Source organism: Bos grunniens, chromosome 8, assembly GCF_055505025.1.
Source record: "Bos grunniens cultivar Pamir isolate PY7600 chromosome 8, Bosgru_T2T1.0, whole genome shotgun sequence".
NCBI lineage: Eukaryota > Metazoa > Chordata > Mammalia > Artiodactyla > Bovidae > Bos > Bos grunniens.
The window spans coordinates 51409373-51426265 of NC_141172.1; the positions used below are offsets into that span (position 1 = coordinate 51409373).

The 16893-nt window shown below is 40.9% G+C and overlaps 1 protein-coding gene and 1 long non-coding RNA gene across 9 annotated transcripts in view; one reads left to right on the top strand and one right to left on the bottom strand.

Annotated features, from left to right (window-relative positions):
• The window catches only part of PRUNE2 (prune homolog 2 with BCH domain), a 295098-nt gene that overhangs the window by 136719 nt on the left and 141486 nt on the right, over positions 1–16893 (bottom strand). The gene's annotated exons all lie outside the window — the stretch shown is intronic.
• LOC147367061 (uncharacterized) lies at positions 2666–7743 on the top strand. 2 transcript variants are annotated; one of them, XR_015169761.1, is made up of 4 exons: positions 2669–2799; positions 3262–3517; positions 6013–6241; positions 7128–7743. It is a non-coding gene; the product is annotated as an uncharacterized LOC147367061 (long non-coding RNA). The 2 variants fall into 2 exon arrangements; XR_015169762.1 differs by lacking the exon at positions 3262–3517 and having other exon boundaries at positions 2666–2799.

A 16893-nucleotide genomic window follows, 5' to 3' on the forward strand; every position in this document is an offset into this window, starting at 1 on the left:
TGAAACGAAACTTTAAATGCCAGTAACTGACTTTGAACAGTTTACTGAACTTCATCCTCAGTTTCCTCATCAGTAAAATGAGGATTTAAAAAAGTAATTACTTCATTGAGTCACTGCTAGGAATAAATACATTAATATATATGAAGCACTAGTCATACAGTACAGTTAGTTCTGCTAGAATGTGGCACAAGCCGGCTAAAAAATTCCTATGCGAAAGTGCACATTAAAAACTACAGAGGTTATTGGAAACATAAGGACGGGGAACAATCCACAAAGACTTCGTTAGTGACACATTAATAAAAAGAAAGGAGTCCAGTAAAAATAGTAGCAGTTTTGTACATGGTAAGTGACTAATAAATACTATAATAAATACAACACTTTGAGAAGACTTACAGTTTGCTTTCCAAAATGGGCACTGGGAAGAGTTATAACTTGGGGGGTTACTGTGAAGTGGTTGAAGGAGGGTCATCTGAAATCAGACTGAAAGTTCTAACACCAGACAAGGATGGGTGTGGGTTATAACACATGCTGTGAACTGAAGGAGCTGGTCCACATTTGAGGGGATGTCTGTGTGTGATGCACATGTATTTTGTATCTTCCTACTGGGCTCCATTCAGTTAGGTGGTATTTTCTGCATTCGCCTGGTATTTCTCAAGGACAAAATCATGCACAATTAAAAATGAAATTTGTATTATGCTGAAGCTGTTCCCTAATATATTAGTTGTACTGGAATAAATCCACATTTCCAGAACCAGCATAACAGCAGAGCTGACTATAAGTGTTCAATAAAAAATACCTGTCACAAAAATATTTAAAGTGCAATAATATGAAGTATCAAACAGCTGACAACACAAAGTTAATGATTTAGAGAGATTCCTTGCCCTCCTACCTCCCTGTGGCCTTTTAACCTAACATATGAAATTCCAGGACTAGTTGGTACTTCAAGTTGTTGGGACCATTTCTTATCACTCAATATTCCTTAGGCCAGAATAATCAACAAAGTACCTCTGAATAGTAGTCTAAATATAAAATGTAATTTAAAAACAATGAACTCCCACTATCTCCAGCCCCATAACACAACTGCCAGCTTGCTGTTTCACTTATAACCTGAGCAGATATTATTGGACCATAGGGTAAAGGGGACTTTTTAAAAAGAGAACTCAGTTTTTAGGAACAGAAAGGATGAACTTCTAAAATGGCCATTTAAAATTTTTCATTCATTAAACAAACTAAAATTCTCAACCTATTAAATGTTAGATTCTAAACCTTGAAGTCCCAGAGTCCAAAATTTGGGGAAGGAACTGATTCAAGATGTGCATAAGATCTAATTAAAAGTACTTACAACATTGATCATACAGAATTTCAAGTAAATCTGTATTTTAAATCAATGGTTTTCTATCCTCACACAAAACATTGATAAATATAATGTAAGTGACAGTCATATGAGAGTTTGCTTAAAGAAAAAGTTATGTGGGACCTACCTAAGATTTTGTACCTTCACTGAAGAAAAGGTAATCCAGATAACTGCTCTGTCCTCTCCAATCTTGCTTTTTCAACTTGAAAATGCATTCAAACACCCAGAGTCTTATTAAAAGGCAGGTCTTTACAGAACCTTTAGGGTGAAAACCTGGAAATCCTCCAGTTGATGAGAGATCTTGCAAATTGATGCATTTGTCAGAAAGAAGTACTTTTTCAGATACAAAATTACGTTGTGATTTAATTCTCCCAATATGGATAGTACATTTACCCTGGTGTCTCTTCTAATCTGCGCGAAGTATATCCTTGATCCCATGGGACGCAGCGGAACCGGGAATTTGGCACAGACCAGGGCCTGACCGTTCTCCTCTCTGGGTTAATCAAACTCCTGGAAGCTTTTTGATTCGCTCACCAGCCAGGTGGCGCTACTTCCCTACTCTTCCCGGCAGCTCAGCCGCCTTGAGTTTCATCCCAACCTTTAGACGCGCCCTCCACCTTCCAACAGCTGCCTTCTGTTTGCCAACACATGTGTTTTTTAAAATCTCATTAGATATATAATGTTTTCGGGCAGGCATGTGTGCCAAGAGCACTGCGTCCTTCCTGGAGAACTCCCTAGAGTCTAGAATGAGGAAAAGCCGGGTTGTTAAGAGTGGGAAACAGGGGACCTGCCTATTGATAAAACGTTTGTCATAGAAACAAATCGGATGCTTCACACTAAGTGTGAGTAGACCCTGGGGATGTTTTTGGATGCTGTGTATTTTTCCCCCAGTGATAATTAAACTGTAGTACTTGCAGTATTCTCAGAGCTGGATTAGCTAGTGCAGGCAAAGTGTATAATCGGTATTAATCTCCCATAATGTCACTGCACTTGCCTATCAATCTGCATAAATTCTACTAGAAAACTTTAGGAAAAAAATGCTATTCAGAGCAAATGATGCATCAAATTCAAACAGGCCATCAAGATTGCTAATGGATTTTAATAGCAGCTATTACAGCATAATAGTATTTCCCCAACAGCTGTTTGTTGATACAATTCTCCGTTTACAGGACCTTTTTGTCCAATCCCAGGAGACGGCCAGCTTGTTCATTTATAATCATTTGGTTCCACCTACAAACAAATGCTACTTTGTTTGCATTTGGAGACAGCGAATGGTCTGCAGCTTTGACCTACTCCCACCTCATTCAACGAAACCAGCAGTGAATATTACAAGCTAGATTAATTAGTTAATATTTAGATATACTAACTACTGCCAGAATAAACACTGTCAACCGGCCAAATCAAAGAGAAGCTTCCACTGATTGCTTGGATACATTCTGAGTGATGTGAGTTGTCAAAAACTGTCGTTTATGTAGAGTAGTAATGGCTCTAGAGAAGGATTAAGTCTGAGTCTTTTTTTTTTTTTTTTAGACTTTAAACCTTTTATTTTTTATTGGGGTAGAGCTGATTAACAATGTTGTGGTAGTTTCAGGTGAAGAGTGAAGGGACTCATATACATACATATATACGTAGCCATTCTCCCACAAAACCCCCTCCCATCTAGGCTGCCACATAACACTGAGTAGAGTTCCATGTCCTACACAGTAGGTCCTTGTTGGTTATCCATTTTGGATATAGCAGTGTGTACAAGACCTTCCCAGACCACCTGACCTGCCTCTTGAGAAATTTGTATGCAGGTCAGGAAGCAACTGTTAGAACTGGACATGGAACTACAGACTGGTTCCAAATAGGAAAAGGAGTACATCAAGGCTATATATTGTCACCCTGCTTATTTAACTTATATGCAGAGTACATCATGAGAAAGGCTGGGCTGGAAGAAACACAAGCTGGAATCAAGATTGCCAGGAGAAACACCAATAACCTCAGATATGCAGATGACACCACCCTTATGGCAGAAAGTGAAGAGGAACTAAAAAGCCTCTTGATGAAGGTGAAAGAGGAGAGTGAAAAAGTTGGCTTAAAGCTCAACGTTCAGAAAACGAAGATCATGGTATCCGGTCCCATCACTTCATAGGAAATAGATGGGGAAACAGTGGAAACAGTGTAAGACTTTATTTTTCTGGGCTCCAAAATCACTGCAGATGGTGACTGCAGCCATGAAATTAAAAGATGCTTACTCCTTGGAAGAAAAGTTATGAGCAACCTAGATAGCATATTCAAAAGCAGAGACATTACTTTGCCAACAAAGGTCCATCTAGTCAAGGCTATGGTTTTTCCTGTGGTCATGTATGCTTGTGAGAGTTGGACTGTGAAGAAAGCTGAGCGCCGAAGAATTGATGCTTTTGAACTGTGGTGTTGGAGAAGACTCTTGAGAGTCCCTTGGACTGCAAGGAGATCCAACCAGTCCATTCTGAAGGAGATCAGCCCTGGGATTTCTTTGGAAGGAATGATGCTAAAGCTGAAACTCCAGTACTTTGGCCACCTCATGCGAAGAGTTGACTTATTGGAAAAGACTGTGATGCTGGGAGGGCTTGGGGGCAGGAGGAGAAGGGGACGACAGAGGATGAGATGGCTGGATGGCATCACTGACTCGATGGACGTGAGTCTGAGTGAACTCCGGGAGTTGGCGATGGACAGGGAGGCCTGGTGTGCTGCGATTCATGGGGTCGCAAAGAGTGGGACACGACTGAGCGACTGAACTGAACTGAACTGAACTGACAAGACCTTCCCAAACTCCCTAACTATCCCTCCCCCAGCAACTGTGTGTTTTCTAAGTCTGTGAGACTCTTTCTGTTTTGTAAGTTCATTTGTATCATTTCTTTTTAGATTCCACATATAAGGGATGGCATAGGATATTTCTTCCTCTGTGTCTGATTTACTTTACAAGGCTGAGATTTTTGAAACAAAATGATCCATAAGCTATTCTGAGTTTTTCTATTGGAGATGACTAGTATTAGAAAATGCCTATAAATCATGGCCAAAAATGGCCTGATTGGTATTAATAATTGTGATAATAATCAGGGTGAGGAAGAATATATCAATGAAACCCAAAGCTTTGTTTCTTGTGGAATGGTTAAGAGATTATAGCACTGAAAATAAATATTAGTTCATGAGTTCATGAGGAATCACATAAGGAATGCGTTTAAAATGTGGATTCCTGGCCCCTACCCCAGAGATTTGAGGCAGGAGCAGGAATTCACATTTTAACAAGCACTCCACAAGATTCCGGTGCCTGTCATCCATGGACCACACTCTGAGAAAATCTGAGAAAAATAGCATTAGTTTATAAAACTATCCCAAAAGTCTTAGTGAAGTTTTAAGCTTTAATGACTTCAGAAGTATACATGGTTTAAAAAGTACATAAAACACGATTTGAAAGCTTACTTTTATTCTTCTTCTACTTATTCAGTTTTGTAAATTTGGAAAAAAATAATTTTCAGCTATAATTTTCTGTTTCCAGTGAACATTTGTTATCTTCAATCAGGAGATTTTAAAAGAAAATATGAAGTTTCAAAAGTACTCAAAACTCTTGAGGTTCAAGAGAGAAGGGATATATATATACATATAGCTGATTCACTTTATTGCACAGCAGAAACTATCACAGCATTTGTAAAGCAATTAATCTCCAATAATAAAAAATTACTCAAAACTTACAAAACTAGATAAATGTAAAAAAAGGAAAAATAATTACACTTCCAAAAGAAGTTCTTTTTAAGTTTATAGTTTATATACATCTGACACTATTAATGTGTAAAACTGTACTAAGGCTTTCAGGGCAAACCGTATAGACCTTACTTAAACATTGGATTATTGAAACTGAGAAGTAGGATTGAACCCTCAGTCCTGTCTAGCCACTAGTGATTCAGATTCAGAGGCATCTGCATGCATAAATCTCAGTCTGGCAGGCTCTGATGGGTCTTCTGGGTTAGTGCTGTGGAGTTGACAAAGAATCAAGTAAGCATAACAAGGAGAGGAAATGATGGCCCTGTTGAGTTGGGGTATCAAAACGAATGCAGGCATCTTACATGTCATCAGTTCAGTTCAGTTCAGTCGCTCAGTCATGTCCGACTCTTTCGACCCCATGAATCGCAGCATGCCATGCCTTCCTGTCCATCACCAACTCCCGGAGTTCACTCAAACTCATGTCCATCGAGTCTGTGATGCCATCCAGCCATCTCATCCTCTGCTGTCCCCTTCTCCTCCTGCCCCCAATCCCTCCCAGCATCAGAGTCTTTTCCAATGAGTTAACACTTCACATGAGGTGGCCAAAGTATTGGAGTTTCAGCTTCAGCATCAATCCTTCCAATGAACACCCAGGACTGATCTCCTTTAGGATGGACTGGTTGGATCTCCTTGCAGTCCAAAGGACTCTCAAGAGTCTTCTGCAACACCACAGTTCAAAAGCATCAATTCTTCAGCGCTCAGCTTTCTTCACAGTCCAACTCTCACATCCATACATGACCACTGGAAAAACCATAGCTTTGACTAGACGGACCTTTGTTGGCAAACTTCATAATCCACAAAAGTGCTTATATCTACGTTATCTCATTTAACCCCTGCCATCCTGATAGGCAGGTAGCATTTCTCCCACTTTACAGAAGAGAAGACTGAGGCTCCAAGGAGTTTCTGTGACTAGTCCAGAAAACAGACAAACAAAAAACAGCAAATGGCTAAGAACTCAAAGTCAAGTCTCTGACCCTTCTCTGTGCCATGGCCACCCCTGACCAGGGATCCAGATCAGGCAGTGAAGCCTGGGAGGGCTCAGAGGGCTCAGGAAGGAGAAGATCAGAAGGTGGCAAATGGGACGAGAACTTGCTGCAGTGCAAGGTAAGGCTGGAGACACAGACTCCAGATCAAAAGAAACAAGCCCTTTGGCTAGAGGGCACCGACAGCGGTGCAGGCAGCGTTCTCAACCCTAGGGGCCTTGCTCACCTCTTTGTCTGGGTCTTGCTGGAGACAATTTAGGGAGGTGTCCTGGAAACGGTGCATCCAAAGTCACCTCCGTCACAGCGTTCTTGTGTGACTGTGAATTCATTGTTACCTCTTTTTGACTTTCTGTTGTCTCCTTGATATAATTCACATATTAATAGCTACCTCTCAGAGTTGTTTGGATTTTAAATAAATTAGTTATAATAAAATGATGCACCTGGGAAAGAGCTGATCAGTTGCATCTAATCTGACCCCCAGGTGTAGAAGGGGAACTAACTTGCTCTTCCCTGGGTCACTGGCTATTGGAGCCTATTGTCACAGCAGCCACAGTGTCCACATAGCAGGTACACGGAACATTTTTCTGTGAACCAAACTCATACTCTCCCCATGACACATCAGCTACTTCCCTGGGGGTCTTTATTTCTATCACTGGTATTATCTTTCTTTTCCTTATCATCTAGGACAGAAATTTTGCATTGACCCTTTACAGGACCACCCATTCTTCCCCCATATCAGTACCAAAGATTCATCTTTTCTCTGACCACTGTTTCTGACTGTAATAATTCTAGGTTGTATGCTTATGATTTCTGTCCCAAACTATCAGAACAACCTAACTGCTCTTCCCGTCATTTCTTTACCCAGCATGCGGTAATCACATTAATCTTCTTAAATATTACCATGAAGTTAGTCAAAGTCCCCCAAAAGTAAAATGTAAGTGTCCCAGTGCTCTACATCATGGCTATGTTTTACCTCGCCACCCTCACCTCCTACTGTGTCTTTTCAGACTTGCTCTCCACCAGCCAAGCTGAACATGCTGGCTCCCCAAGCACATCATAGATTTACCACATCTGTGCCTAGCAAGAAACCTGTACTTAACAAGATTCAACAGAGCTTCACTGAATGAACAGAACTGCCCAAATCCTTCTGGTCAAAATGACTATAAATAGAATCCTCAGTTGGGAACTGAGCTGAGCACCACCCCACACTTTCTCACTCCTTCCACCATCAGCTTCACCTCCTGAAAGACACCCACAGCTTCTCTTTTCTCCAGAAAGAAAATACATAAACTGCTCAAGAGTAGAACACATCATCAAGAAAAGGGATAAGAATATATGAGGAGGACTTCCCTGTGGTCCAGTGGTTAGGAATCCGCTTGCCAACGCAGAGGACACAGGCTCGATCCCTGGTCTGGGAAGATTCCACATGCCACAGCTACTGAGGCCATGAGCCCTAGGACCCACACTCCACGACAAGAGAAGCCATCACAATGGGAAACCCGTGCGCCACAGCTAGAGCGCTGCCTCCGTCTGCCACAGCTAGAGGAGGCCCTCATGCAGCAATGAAAACCCAGTGCAGCCAAAAATAAATTATTTGAATTAAATAAAACAATAAATGTATAATTTTTAATCTCTTTAAAACAAAAGAGTCTGTGAGGAAGAGTAACTTTTATTTGTGTAGGTCACACAGATCTCATTTGATAAGGTGATATCTGCATTCAAACACTGCACAAATTAGTAAGACATGTTCCAAGTCTTGTTTGTAGTCTTTGGGCCCCAAAGGACCCAAAGATATATTTTATTGAATTTGGGAACTCTGATTTTGTAGGCATGAGCTGGATATAATTTTATCTTTGGGCCTCAAAGACCAGGGCTAAGTAACTGATTTTCTCCTTCTTGGGAGGATTTATTTATATATTTTTTGGTTATGTTTATTTTAAACATTTTATTTTTGGTCACTAGATGGCTCTGAATTTCCACTGGAAAACAAGTCATTAAAAGACTGATGAAAATACACAATTTTCACTAAATAATTTAAAAATATGTCTTTAATTTTTTTTTTTTTTACTTAAGAACACTGATCAAAGTAAAAAAAAAAAAAAAAGAAACCATAAGCTCCAAATGGCAATGTGTTAGTTCATTTACCCTATCTAGCTTTCAGAATACATTATTTATAGCATTACATGAAATTTATGGCTATTGTTGGAGAAGGAAATGGCAACCCAGTCCAGTATTCTTGCCTGGGAAATCCCATGGACAGAGAAGCCTGGTAGGCTACAAGGCAAAGAGCTGGACATGACTTAGTGACTGAGCATGAGCTATTGTATTGGTTATACATGCAATTTTTAAATGACTCATAAATTATGATTCAAATAATGTTACAGATCTTCCTCAACATCCTGATAATCCCATCATGCGCTGAAAATATCATAAGGTGAAAATGCTTTCAGTATACCTAATCTACTGAGTCTCATAGCTTAGCCTGGCCTACCTTAAAAGTGCTTAGAACACTTGCCTATAGTTGGGCAAAATCATCTCACCCATAGCCTACTTACAATAAGGTGCTATCTCATGCAATTTATTGAATACTGGACAGTAAAAGAAAAACAGAACTTTTGGGGGGAGCAGAATGGTTATTAGTGTATCAGTCTTTACTCTCAAGATTTCATGGCTGTCTGGGAGCTATGGCTTGCTGCCACTGCTCACTATCACCAGAGAGTATCATACCACATACCATTAGCCTGAGAAAATATCAAAATTCGAAGTATGATGTCTACTGAATGTGTATTGCTTTCACACTCATAAAGTTGAAAAGTTGTAAGTTGAACCATGGTAAGTTGGGGACCACCTGTGTCAATTAGGTCTATCATATTTTTTAAAATACTTCAAAATACTGTCATAGAACTTTCATTGCTTTAAAATATTTCCAAACTATACATCAACAGACCTGGAAGGTCTGGGACAAATTCCTTGATCATTTTTAAGGTTGATCAGATCAGATCAGATCAGTCGCTCAGTCGTGTCCGACTCTTTGCGACCCCATGAATCGCAGCACGCCAGGCCTCCCTGTCCATCACCAACTCCCAGAGTTCACTCAGACTCACATCCATCGAGTCAGTGATGCCATCCAGCCATCTCATCCTCTGTCGTCCCCTTCTCCTCTTGCCCCCAATCCCTCCCAGCATCAGAGTCTTTTCCAATGAGTCAACTCTTCACATGAGGTGGCCAAAGTACTGGAGTTTCAGCTTTAGCATCATTCCTTCCCAAGAACACCCAGGGCTGATCTCCTTCAGAATGGACTGGTTGGATCTCCTTCCAGTCCAAGGGACTCTCAAGAGTCTTCTGCAACACCACAGTTCAAAAGCATCAATTCTTCAGCGCTCAGCCTTCTTCACGGTCCAACTCTCACATCCATACATGACCACAGGAAAAACCATAGCCTTGACTAGATGAACCTTTGTTGGCAAAGTAATGTCTCTGCTTTTGAATATGCTATCTAGGTTGCTCATAACTTTCCTTCCAAGGAGTAGGCGTCTTTTAATTTCATGGCTGCAGTCACCATCTGCAGTGATTTTGGAGCCCAGAAAAATAAAGTCTGACACTGTTTCCACTGTTTCCCCATCTATTTCCCATGAAGTGATGGGACCAGATAACTTTAAGCAAAAAGGACTGTTGGAACAAGGATCTTTTAGCCAAATTGGAGGTTGCCATATTGGTGTTGTAATTCACTGTGCTATGTTCAGGTCACCCATAAAAAGTGTTGCATCTGAGTTCTGCAAGGATTTAATGTGTTTCCAAACACATTATAGTGCGGGTTCATATAGGAAAAAGTCATTCAAAGCCATCTCTGGATAACCTGTTAATAAAGGAGGTAAGAGTGTTGGGTGGAGAAACATAGGGAGAGAGAGACTGACTGTGCAAAGACGTTGTCTGCTTGGCTTGAGCTTTCTGGAGAAAACCCACCTTTAAAATTCACTTTTTCCAGTTTTCCCAGTTGTTCTGTATCAGCCCACAGGTTTCATAAATGTTCATTTTATCTCTTAACAAAATCAGAGAGAAGTTGTAAGATATTTGTTATAATTTTAATCCCATCCTCTGCCCATCCCTTTCCAAAGTCTCCAAGTTTACCCCATTTCTTTTGTGTTTTCAAAATGTATGCCATGCAGAATGACTGATTATACATCCTTTACTCCTCATTCTCGTGTGTGGGTACATAGCAGCTGAAGACAGAATCAGACTGAGCTGCAGAGCAGGGCCCTTCTCCATGAACTTGACTGTTGACATGTGAGGAGTCTAAATGGATACACTTGAGTGCCAGCAACTTAGTTTGCTCCAGACAAGCAACATAAGGTACTTTTTGGACTAAACAAGTCATCATCAGCTTGGCTTCCTTGAGATCATTCTCCCTCCACTGGCACATAAACTACTGGACCACAGGGGGTTTTGTCTGTTTCGCTCATGACTTTATACCCAATATCTAGAATAGAATCTGGTACATAGAAAACACTTGCTAAAAATGAATTTAATGAGAAAAAGGGACGAGAATGGTGCAAAGCAGAGTTAAAGAAAAAGTCAAAAGTTCTGTTTAGGACATGTTAAATGTGAGTTACCTATCAGACATTTAAATGGAGGTGCCAAACAGGCCAGTGAGAGATGCAAGTTTTGAGGTGAGCAGCAGATGTTCATTTAGGGATCACTGACATACAATCACCTACAGTGGGCATGGAGTTGCAGAAAAGAAGATGAGCTGGAATCAAGCTGGGAACTCCAACATTTAATAGTTAAGCTGAAGAGTAGAAGTCAGCAAAAGAAATAGAAAAGGAACTTCTAGAAGATGGGAGGAAGAAGGCGGAACAAAATTATGTCTTATAAACCAAAACAAAATTGTTGTCATGAAGCAGGAAGCAATCAATTGGTTTGAATGCTGCTGAGATACCAAGAAAGATATGAACAGGTAAATTACTCCTAAATTTGACAACAGAGGTTTTAAATAACCTTGATCAGAGAAATCCTAATAGAAGGGCAGGATTATAAACCTGCCTAGAATAGACTGAGGAAAGAAAGGGCATGAAGTGGTGAAAGGCACTATAAACAGCTCTCATACTTGCAATTCTAGCCATTAGCACACTGCTTGATTGGGTGGTTGCTCAATCTTTCTTGTATAGATAAATGAATAACCCATGCATGGATCCATCCATCTATCCATCCTTGGACTTTCAGATGTTAATGTTGAAGGCACAGCCTTATCTAGTGAGAAGACATTTGTATCAGGAATTAGGAGACAGAATCAGGTCTCCACCATCAATGTCTAGCTTTCTGAACGTGGTCTAACCAATATACTTTTGTGCCCCAGTCTCCTCCTTCACCCAAAACAGAGAGGTTAGACTAGATGGTTTCTAACATCTAGCTTTAGAATCCTTGACCCAGTGTCTATTCTTTTCTGTTTTTTCCCAGTGTCTATTCTTTAGGAGTTTTAAATGTCCCATGTAAGTACAGTGTCATTCTTAGATTTTACAAATGAGCTCTAAGCAGAGTTGAAAGTTTCAGGGGATGCCATATGTTCACTCTCCAGGCAAAGCCTATCTGTATGAGATTAATGCCAACATTTAGTGGGTGGCTGTGTGCTTTGGGGGGAGAATATATTACTAATGGTCACTGAAGGAAAAGGAGTCAATTCTCTCTTTGCTTGTGGATTCTTCCCTTTTTGTCTTTAAGGATGCTCAATTCTCTATTATTTAAAATAAAATACGTGTTACTAGGTTCTGCATCTGAACCAGTTAACATTTTATTTCTCTCTGCTAAATGAAACTTCTTAGACAATGGGATCGTGTTCACAGACAATGCATCTTCCCATCCATTTCTTTGGGGAATCTTGCTTTCATTCACATGGTTTGGGTCCTACACACCTCTCTCATTTCATTTTGTACCACTTTCCCTCACTCTCGGATGGCCAGTCACACCGGCCTTCTTGTTCTTGAATACATCACTCTTGTTCCTGCTTTTGCATCTTTGCATTTGCCCCATTTCAACCTAAAATGTGCTATTCCTAGCCTTTTTTCTTTGGGGCTTCTTCTTGTTCTACAGGGAGTTCAGATATCACTTCTTCTGTGAGGACTTCTTCTCTAAATCAATCGAAGTATTATCCTTCACCATCTTACCACTGTCACTATCTGTTCATGCCCCCCCACACATACACACACTCAAATTATCAGTATTTAAAGTTATCTTATTTCCCTTATTTATTATTTATCATCTTCTCCACCATCACCAATATCACAGCTGCTTCACCCCCTACTCCAAGTAGAAGTAAGCTCCATGAAATCATAGTCTCATCTGTCTTATTCTTGGCCACATTCCCCACTATCTAGGATGGTGTCTCAGACATACTTGCATGCATGCTAAGTCATTTTAGTCACATCTGACTCTTTGTGACCCTATGGACTGTAGCCCCTTAGGCTCCTCTGCCCATGGGATTCTTCAGGCAAGAATACTAGAGTGCGTTGTTGTGCCCTGCTCCAGGGGATCTTCCTGACCCAGGGATTGAACCCATGTCTCTTAAGTCTCCTACACTGGCAGGCAGGTTCTTTACCACTAGCGACACCTGGGAAGCCCTCAGACATATTTCAGTTCAGTTCAGTTCCTCAGTTGTATCCGACTCTTTGTGACCCCATGGACTGCAGCACACCAGGCCTCCCTGTCCATCACCAACTCCCGGAGTTTACTCAAACTCATGTCCATCGAGTTGGTGATGCCATCCAACCATCTCATCCTCTGTCATCCCCTTCTCCTCCTGCCTTCAATCTTTCCCAGCATCAGGGTCTTTTCCAGTGAGTCAATTCTTCACATCAGGTGGTCAAAGTATCGGAGTTTCAGCTTCAGCATTAGTCCTTCCAAAGAATATTCAGGACTGGTTTCCCTTAGGATGGACTGGTTTGATCTCCTTGCAGTCCAAGGTACGCTCAAGAGTCTTCTCTAACACCACAGTTCAAAAACATCAATTCTTTGACACTCAGCTTTCTTTGTAGTCCAACTCTCATATCCACACATGACTACTGGAAAAACCATAGCTTTGACTAGATGGACCTTTTTTGGCAAAGTAATGTCTCTGCTTTTTTAATATGCTGTCTAGGTTGGTCATAGCTTTTCTTTCAACGAGCAAGTGTCTTTTAATTTCATGGCTGCAGTCACCATCTGCAGTGATTTTAGAGCCCCCCAAAATAAAGTCTGTCACTGTTTCCTTTGTTTCCCCATCTATTTGCCATGAAGTGATGGGACCAGATGCCATGATCTTAGTTTTCTGAATGTTGAGTTTTAAGCCAGCTTTTTCACTCTCCTCTTTAACTTTCATCAAGAGGCTCTTTAGTTCTTCTTCACTTTCTGCCATAAGGGTGGTATCATCTGCGTATCTGAGGTTATTGATATTTCTCCCAGCAATCTTGATTCCAGCTTGTGCTTCATCCAGCCTGGCATTTCGCATAATGTACTCTGCATATAAGTTAAATAAGCAGAGTGACAATATACAGCCTTGATGTACGCTTTTCCCAATTTGGAACGAGTCTGTTGTTCCATGTTCAGTTCTGACTGTTGCTTCTTGAGCTGCATACAGATTTCTCAGGAGGCAGGTTAGGTGGTCTAGTATTCCCATCTCTTTAAGAATTTTCCATAGTTTGTTGTGACCCACACAGTAAAAGGCTTTGGCATAGTCAATAATGCAGAAGCAGAGGTTTTTCTGGAACTCGCTTGCTTTTTTGATGATCCAACGGATGTTGGTAATTTGACCTCTGCTTCTTCTGCCTTTTCGAAATCCCTCTTGAACATCTGGAAGTTCATGGTTCATGTACTGTTGGAGCCTGTCTTGGAGAATTTGGAGCATTACTTTGCTAGTGTGTGAGATGAGTACAATTATGTGGTAGTTTGAATATTCTTTGGTGTTCAGACATACTTGGTGATGGATAAATATTTGTTGAACAAAGGCATAAACCCTTCCCTCTACTAAAACTGTTGACTATAGTAATTAACAACCCACTCAAACAGTATGGCTTTTCTTCTCATTTTCCACTGCTTAATTGCTCTTGATCCTATTGATTGTCTCTTTTTTTTAAAATGAGTTTTTATTGGAGTATATTTGCTTTACAATGTTGTCTTAGTTTCTGCTGTATAGCATAATAAATCAGCTATGCATAGATCCCCTCTTTTCTAGATTTTCTTCCCATTTAGGTCACCACAGAGCACTGAGTTTAGTTGCCTGTGCCATACAGTGATCATCTCCTTTATTTTTCTAAAGCAATTTTCCAGAACCTCAGCTTCTATGACAGCATGACAACACTCTTGTTATTCTTTCCCTGCTTCCTTTGCTGACTTCTCTTCTTTCTCCTCTCCTAACATAGGAAAGGAGAAGGCAATGGGACCCCACTCCAGTACTCTTGCCTGGAAAATCCCATGGAAGGAGGAGCCTGGAAGGCTGCAGGCCATGGGGTCGGACACGACTGAGCGACTTCACTTTCACTTTCCATTTTCATGCATTGGAGAAGGAAATGGCAATGCACTCCAGTGTTCTTGCCTGGAGAATCCCAGAGACGGGGCAGCCTGGTGGGCTGCCATCTCTGGGGTCGCACAGAGTTGGACACGACTGAAGTGACTTAGCAGCAACATAGGAAAGACTCATCGGCTCCCTCTATATGTGTTAAACGCTCCATCATGAGTCTTTAAATGAAACCAGCCTTCCCAGTACAATTCTGCCAGTGGTTTAAAAGCTCAGCTAGTGGAAGAAGACACTGGCTCCTGTATTCATTCAGTTGCCTCTCCCATCTACCTCTCAGGTCCCTTGTCTGCTATTCTCATCTTCACTGTCCTTCTAATCCTCTGGGCTCCTTGCTCAGGCTCCCAAAAGAGCAAGAGGGGCTAGAGGTGGTGATGAGTTGTACAGTCACATTTTTATGACCCTCTGCATTCTTCCTTCCATGATTTGGAAGTTGCTCTCCAGCCACATGTATCACAGCAGGTCAGAGGTGTTCCCATCTCCTCCTGCTCCTCCACCTCCGCCCTTGCCAGCCCAGCACTGCTGCCTAAAGAGAAGGATCACACAGGTATGGGTTTCTTCCCTAGAAAGCTGCTCACCCTCTAGATTAGAACTAGCATCTCTATTTTATGCTACATGTTTTTAAAAAAGAACTTATAGGTCTTCACTTTGAATAATTCCTACTACCAAAAACATTTAACTTTATCAACAATTTTAATTATAGAAGTAATAAGTTTTAACAAGTCAAATCCTCCAAAGCTGCTAAATATGTATTACTTATTCAAATAGTCAATAAAGATTGTTTGAAGTCCTGTTATGTGCTGGGCACTCTTTAGGTGTGAGACTGTAGAAGTGAACCAAGTCCCAGCTCACAGGATCCTCCATACTAGCCAGAGACATACCCAAACCAGAACAAGGTCACGGGAAGATAAGTGCAATGAAGAAAAGTAAGATGGAGTTGGGGTGAGGGCTCGCTGGGTGGCAGAGTGAGAATGGTAAGTTTAAATAGAGAGTTTAAAGATGGTGTTCTAGTAACACTGAACAGAGTTCTGAATGGCTGTAAAATGTATACATGAAAAACAGTTTTTGGTAATTGACATTTTTAAAAATTTGCTAAATATTCATTCCGCACATTGATTTTTAGAAAATTCAGCAAGAACCAGAAAATGGGAAAACCAAACCTAAATGTCATTCTGGCTGAAGAGTAGATCAGAGAATCTGCTAATGCATTCTGCTTTTATTTTCAAGCATTTCCCAAGGAAGAAGTCACCATAATCTTTGTACTGCCCATGAAGACCACAGACCAGTCAAGTGTGTTTTGCAGACAGTATGCTGAGTGAGGCAGGAAAAACCACTCCAGCTTACTCCATCAAATGACAACATAAATGCTCCTTTGTGATAAGGCCAACATGAACAGCATGCCACTCAGTGGGTTCATTAAGATGCTTCCACATTACTGATGCCAGATACAAAGCAACATTGCAGCAAACTGGCCACACAAGTCAGAGAACAGCATACTTGTTTCCATACAAAGCTGCCTTTCAATTCACAAATCCCTGAACTCCATGCCAGGCTTTTAGACTATGGAGTCAACTGCAAAAGGTCTCCAAAGACAAAGGAAAACAAGAAAACCTCTGCTCCCTAGGCTGCTAAAGGAAAAAAGATTTCTGTGTTTGTTGCTTGGTTTTTGTTTTTAACCTATTCTAGTGCCAAAATCTGCATATCTGAGGTTATTGATATTTCTCCCAGCAATCTTATTCCAGCTTGTGCTTCTTCCAGCCCAGCGTTTCTCATGCTGTACTCTGCATAGAAGTTAAATAAGCAGCGTGACAATATACAGCCTTGACATACTCCTTTTCCTATTTGGAACCAGTCTGTTGTTCCATGTCCAGTTCTAACTGTTGCTTCCTGACCTGCATATAGGTTTCTCAAGAGGCAGGTCAGGTGGTCTGGTATTCCCATCTCTTTCAGAATTTTCCACAGTTTATTGTGATCCACACAGTCAAAGGCTTTGGCATAGTCAATAAAGCAGAAATAGATGTTTTTCTGGAACTCTCTTGCTTTTTCCATGATCCAGCAGATGTTGGCAATTTGATCTCTGGTTCCTCTGCCTTTTCTAAAACCAACTTGAACATCTGGAAGTTCACAGTTCATGTATTGCTGAAGCCTGGCTTGAGCATTACTTTACTAGCGTATGAGATGAGTGCAATTGTGCGGTAGTTTGAGCATTCTTTGGCATTGCCTTTCTTTGGGAT